We start from the raw sequence: 6,000 nt of genomic DNA on the forward strand, positions 1-6,000 counted from the left end.
CGGGTCGGGCTGAGCGGCCCGACGGGCCGGGCTGGGCCGGGCTCGGGCCGAGACCTTTGGGCCGGGCCCGGGCCGAGATCTTTGGGCCGGGCCCGGGCCGAGACCTTTGGGCCAGGCCCGGGCCGAGACCTTTGGGCCGGGCCTTACCCGGCCCGGCCCGTCGGGCCGCTGCCTAGGCCTAATGGGCAACACTGGCGTGCCACTATGGGACCCGATCCTTTCACATGGAGCCTTGTTGGGCTGAGGCCCACGCCAGCCCACAGGTAGCTCGTAGCTCTGCTAATGGGGCCAAACAAATCTTACTGAATTGACAGATTTGGCAGTATCAGCTCCTCATTTTAAAAAATGACAATATTGATTTTAGTTTTCTTAATTTTTTTTATACCAAGTAATCTTAAGTACAAGCTTGTCAGGATTACAATGCTGAAAATGTAGTCTCATTCTGTTTCCACCAAAAAAACTAGAGTAGAGAAGCCACGACAATTGAAACGATCAGCAACATGCATTTGATAGCTTCTCTCCACTGAGTTGAACTGCCGTTCAAATGATGTCACCACAAAAAGAGAAATGAGAGGGTCTGATGGCGCCACTTAATTGCAACCGAACTCGCAAAGAGGAGTTTCTGATCATTAGAGCTGATCATAACAGCAAGTCGCTCCAAGCTGCAGTCTCTGCTTCAAACAAATGAAAGAGATCAGCAGTATAGCTTGTTTTCTTACCATGGATGATAGAATTTCTGTGGCGCCGAACACACCAAATGCCCATAGAGAAGGCTGGCAGCCAACACTTCTTGATCCACTTTGATTAAATTTCTTCTTCCTCCACCAAGTCCACGTTTCAAAAATGGAAAGCTTATGAACAATTTGACAATCAAAAGTGCATCCTTGAAACCAAAACTTTTTTGGCGACATTACTAATGCAAGATGGATTAAGATTAACGAATCCTAATCCGTCTGCTCTCATAAGCTAAGATTACGCTAAAAGTAACTAAAATGCAAACCAACTGCTCAACTTAAAGGACAGAGAAGAGAAATCAACTAACAACTTCCATTTTCATTTCTTGTGATCAAAATAGAGCGATAGAAAAACCAATGAAGAGAGTGACCAAGAGAGGCTCAAAGGGTTAGGGTTCCTCTGGTGGCCGGCTGGTTGGCCGGCAATGTAGGCCTGATTGGGAAATGGAAGGAGACCATCTTGCAATGCTTGGTGGCCAGGAGATGGATTGCAGTGCAGAGGAAGGAGGAGGAAATGGTGGGGCGTGTCCTGGTTGCTAATCGGTGATGACTTGGAATGCCTCTGAAACTTGAATAGTCGAGTAGGGTCTGCATATGGGTGTGGCTTCCTGATCTTTCAACAAGGTTATGGAAAAACGGTATATTCCAGAGGTTAGCCGGAATGATGGGGTGATGTTTGTGGAAGCTGATGCTTTCACAAGGGAGGTCGGTAATCTGGGTTTTTGTGTGTGTTTTCGTTGAAGTTCCGCTGGGCTTTCATTGAATGAATGAAGTCAGAGTCTCGTTTGAAGAAGGTGACACTCTGATGCAAAGTGTTGAGTATGAGTCGAAGGTGAGATATTGCTTTAAATGTGGGGCGATGAGCCATTTCACGTTTGCGTGTGAGGAATTGAAGCAATCTCCCACTATAGAGACTGTTGAAGTAGATGGCAGTAAGGCATGAATTAAAGCAATCTCCCTCAACAAAATTGCTGGTTCAGCTGATCAAGGGAACATATTTTCAGCCTTACATAGACTGTTGGAGAAGGATGGGGGTGCTACTGTTGAGGAGGGACGGACTGGCCCTGAGATCCTCCCTGAGCACGTGAGAAGGAAACCTGCTCAGACATGCTCGACTAAAGAGGCATACCTAGAAGTGGTGGATCATGACATGTTACGTAATAGTGTGGATAAATGATATTTTTACTCTTGGCACAAAAGTAGGCTCTGTGGGCCAGGTTAAGCAATCTAATTACACTGAAATAGAGACTGAGTTCATTTTAGAGGGTGTGACAAGTTTGACTAAAAAATTCCTCAATTTGCCCTTGAAAAATTTTATATTTGAAAAATTGACTAAGTTGTAGTCAATGGAAATGTGAGAGGTAAAATGGAAACAAAGATTTTGATCATACCAAATGGGGCTAATACAAAATTGTTTGAATTAAAGGTAATAATAGTTAGATCCTACATTAAAGAATATGATCTCAGATCTTAGCTCAGTGTGAGCTGATTCACTCATATTAGGCAAAAGTGGTGATAAAAAATGGGGGAAATAGGATATCTTTTTTTAGAAATGGTAGTTTTAACGCTAAAATTCAGGCCTCAAAATGGAAAGGGAGCTAGAAATACGGGGAAAACCTATTGTAGGTCCGATCAGGTCTGCATCTGTTCTGATGATAATAAATGACAGAAATAAAAGAAAACAATTCATTTCTATCCAACTGTAAGCTGGTAAGCATGTCTTCATGATTCCTAGTGAAGTGTATAGATGAAAATAACCCTGATTAGTTTTGGGTAAAATAGTTCTCTTGGTTTCCATGATTATTCTATTATACAAATTGGAGAAAAATGTGACAAAAACTGGTGGTAATCAAAGAGAAAAATGGTTGTTTTTCGAGTTAATGACATGCTAGGGTGATCTAGTCCTAATCTTAGATACTTAGGGTGTATGATTTGCGTTAGTGTGGTTAACAAACCCTATATTTGAAATCATTTTGAAAAAAACAGCTCAAAATCTCATTCATGAGGGGTAAGATGGTCATTTTGCCTATAAAAATTTGAGTACATGCTCATGAAAGAGGGATCAAGTTTTAAAGGGGTCAATACCCTAAAATAACAAAATTAGTAAAAACAATGTTAAAGGAAAGGATATAGAGCCATCTTCCACCAAGCCTATAGAAACCATGCAATCAAGAATAGAATAGATGGAAAGGATGATTAGTCAGATAGAAAATAGGGGCAAGAAAGTGTACTGCAGGAACGATTTCTGCAAAGGCTTAGAAGATGAGGATCTAGAGGGCCTCTCTTACAAGTTCAACAGGTTTAAGGGAACATAAAACCCCCCCATATGCACCTGGACATCTTTTTAAGCGAAATATGGAAATTCCATGATAACAACAACACTTTTTGTTCACTTTGGAGTTGTTTGCATCCCAAAATTTTCATTGGTTTTGGAGTGCTCCAGAAAAATAAGGTTTTTGTTTTGAAAGAGGAAAGAAAGGGACTCGCCCGTCGGTACGAGGATTGACCGTTCCCTGTGCCTTTACCGGGGGTAATCAACCCAAGGACTATGTTTATCATTGATGCATTTCGTTTTAACTTAAACATCTTTTTGATTCTATATGCGGTGTAGAAAATATTGAAAGTTTGGAGTTTCAAACTTTTGAAAGGGTTCTTGAAGAATTGCTTGAAAATGTGAAATGTTTTGAGGAAAAAGTGAAACTAGTAAATATCATTTGAAAAACTTGTGAAAACATTTTGAAATCACTTTAGTGTTCTCTTAAGACTTTAAGTAGGTTTGACATTTTGCTCTAATTCGGTTACCACCTAACTAGAGCTCCATCCCTTCTTGCTTAAGTTCCTTTGGAGAGGTGCTTGTGATCATAAATGAAATAAAGTGGGTGAGAATGCATAGATGCATTTACCCTATATGATTGAAAAAAATGTAAAACATTCCTACCACAACATTCATCTAATGTCATTCCTACCACAACATACATCTAAGATTTCGTTATTATAATTATTGTATATAAGAAGGAAAAGTTTTTGAAAAGGGATAGAGATTGTAGACCATTAAGCATGATTCCAATATTGGGTCATTACTTGGTTTGTGGTCTTATTGAAGTTGGTAAATAGAAAGTTCATGAGGTGATAATGTTAAAAAGAATACAAGAGATAAAACACTCTTATGAAAGGAAAGAGAGATATAAAGAAAGACATGCATACATGTGTACATACCATCACATATACACATATATGAAAGTTTAAGAGAAAAAGATGTATTGATTCGAAGATAAATAGAGATTTTAGAGGAAAAGAAAAATATCATACGCATATATGGGTATGAGAAATGTTATAAGAGAAGATATTTGTCTTGAAAAGAGGAATAAATATTTGAAAGAGAGGAGATGGAGCACATGTACATACGTATTCATGCACATATGAAAATTTATAAAATAGAAAGTGAAAGCATAGAGAAAGAAATATGGGGGTCATCATGTTGGCATAAATGTATATAACATGTGTATACATCCATACTTTCACAAGATTAGAAAAAATAAAGGAACAACTTAAAATTACCAACTTCAAATTTAATGTGGGCCGGAGGGGAGTTTGGACTCATGCAAGAGTCTAAGCTAAGTCCTTAAGGTCATGTTAGAAGGTTCTTTTTGAAAATGTTTTAGAAAATATAAATCAATGTTATTATTTGGTTTGTTGTAAGAGATATATTTCTTCCACCGTTGGGTATGGAAGAAAACAAGCAACATAACGAGACACTCGTTAGGGTTCCTAATGTGATGATTAAGAAGGAAACTAGCGCAAAATGATATGAAAATGCATACTAACATGTACATTTTCGTGAGGGTTTATCCCGGGTTGGACAAGTCACAACCTCAAAGATTAATATGAAAATAAAGAGTCCCCAAACCACACTCTCATTCCCGACATGCATTCACATGTAAGTAAAGAACCAAGCAACTATGCATGCATAATGTATAGATAACTTTCAAGGAAGGAAAGAAAGAAAGAGGATGATGAAAAAAAGCAAAGTTCAATTAGGAGGGAAGACATGATGTAACTATGAATTGATATACCACCTCATCTTCTCATGTTCCCGGTGCACTTGAGTATAGCCTCTTGACTCTAAAATAGAGATTGAGAGCTATCTCTTTTGGCCATGGAGAAATGAGGAAGAGAGGAAAATAAGAGGAAACAAAAGAACAATAAGAATGTATTCATGAAAAGAAAGAACATGATTAAAATGAAAGATCATCTCATCTTTCCATGCTCCCGGTGCACTTTGATTATAGCCTCTTGTCTCTAAAAAGAGATTGAGAGCTACCTTCTTTAGCCGTGGGGAGATGAAGATGAGGAGAAAATGTAGAAAGAGAAACAATAATGAAGAAATGAAATAACAAGAATAAGACTATATTGAAGAAATGAAATAACAATAACAACAAAAATATATTCATTAAGGAAAAGAATAACAACAACAAGAATATATATTGAAGAGAAGAAAGAGCAAGAAGATATTGATAAAGAGAAAGAACAAGAACAACAAGAATACTTGAAAGAGCATGATTTAATCATAAAATAAAATATCATCTCATCTTCTCATGCTCCCGGTGCATTTGAGCATAGCCTCTTGTCTCTAAAAAGAGGTTGAGTGCTATCTCCTTTGGCCATGGAGAGATGAAGATGTGAAGAGAAAATGAAAACAACAATAAGACTATATTTAAGAAAAAGAAATAACATAATAATAAGAATATTAATGAAAAGAAAGAAGAGAGAAATGAGAGGGATGAAGATTACATACCTCTAATGGGAAATGACCTAAGAAAGATGAACACCTTCACTTGAAGATCCCCTTTTGAATGAAGCTCCAAGAGTGCTTGCTCTAAGTTGGAGAAGGAAATGGAAAGAGGGAGAGGGAGAGAGAGAGAGCTCAAGAGAAACTCTAAGTCTTCAAGTGAGAATACACTAGAGTTTCTCCCAATGACCAATCTTGCCCAAAAGGGAGGATATGGGGGGGTATTTATAGAGGAATTTGGAGCCAAAACCCAAAATTTGAATTTTTTGACCTAAAAAGACTAAAATCACCCTCCAAAGAGAGATTTTTTTGGCCAAAAGGAAGGGCAAATCGGTCTTATCCATGAAAAAAAGACTAAAATTACCCTCTAAAAGGATGTTTTTTGGTCAAAAGGAGGGGTAAATTGGTCTTGTTTACCAAAAAGACTAAAATCACCCTCTAAAAGGAGGTTTTTTGGTCAAAAGGAGGGGCAAATCG

The sequence above is a fragment of the Nymphaea colorata genome, chromosome 2 (assembly GCF_008831285.2).
Source record: "Nymphaea colorata isolate Beijing-Zhang1983 chromosome 2, ASM883128v2, whole genome shotgun sequence".
Classification (NCBI taxonomy): Eukaryota; Viridiplantae; Streptophyta; class Magnoliopsida; order Nymphaeales; family Nymphaeaceae; genus Nymphaea; species Nymphaea colorata.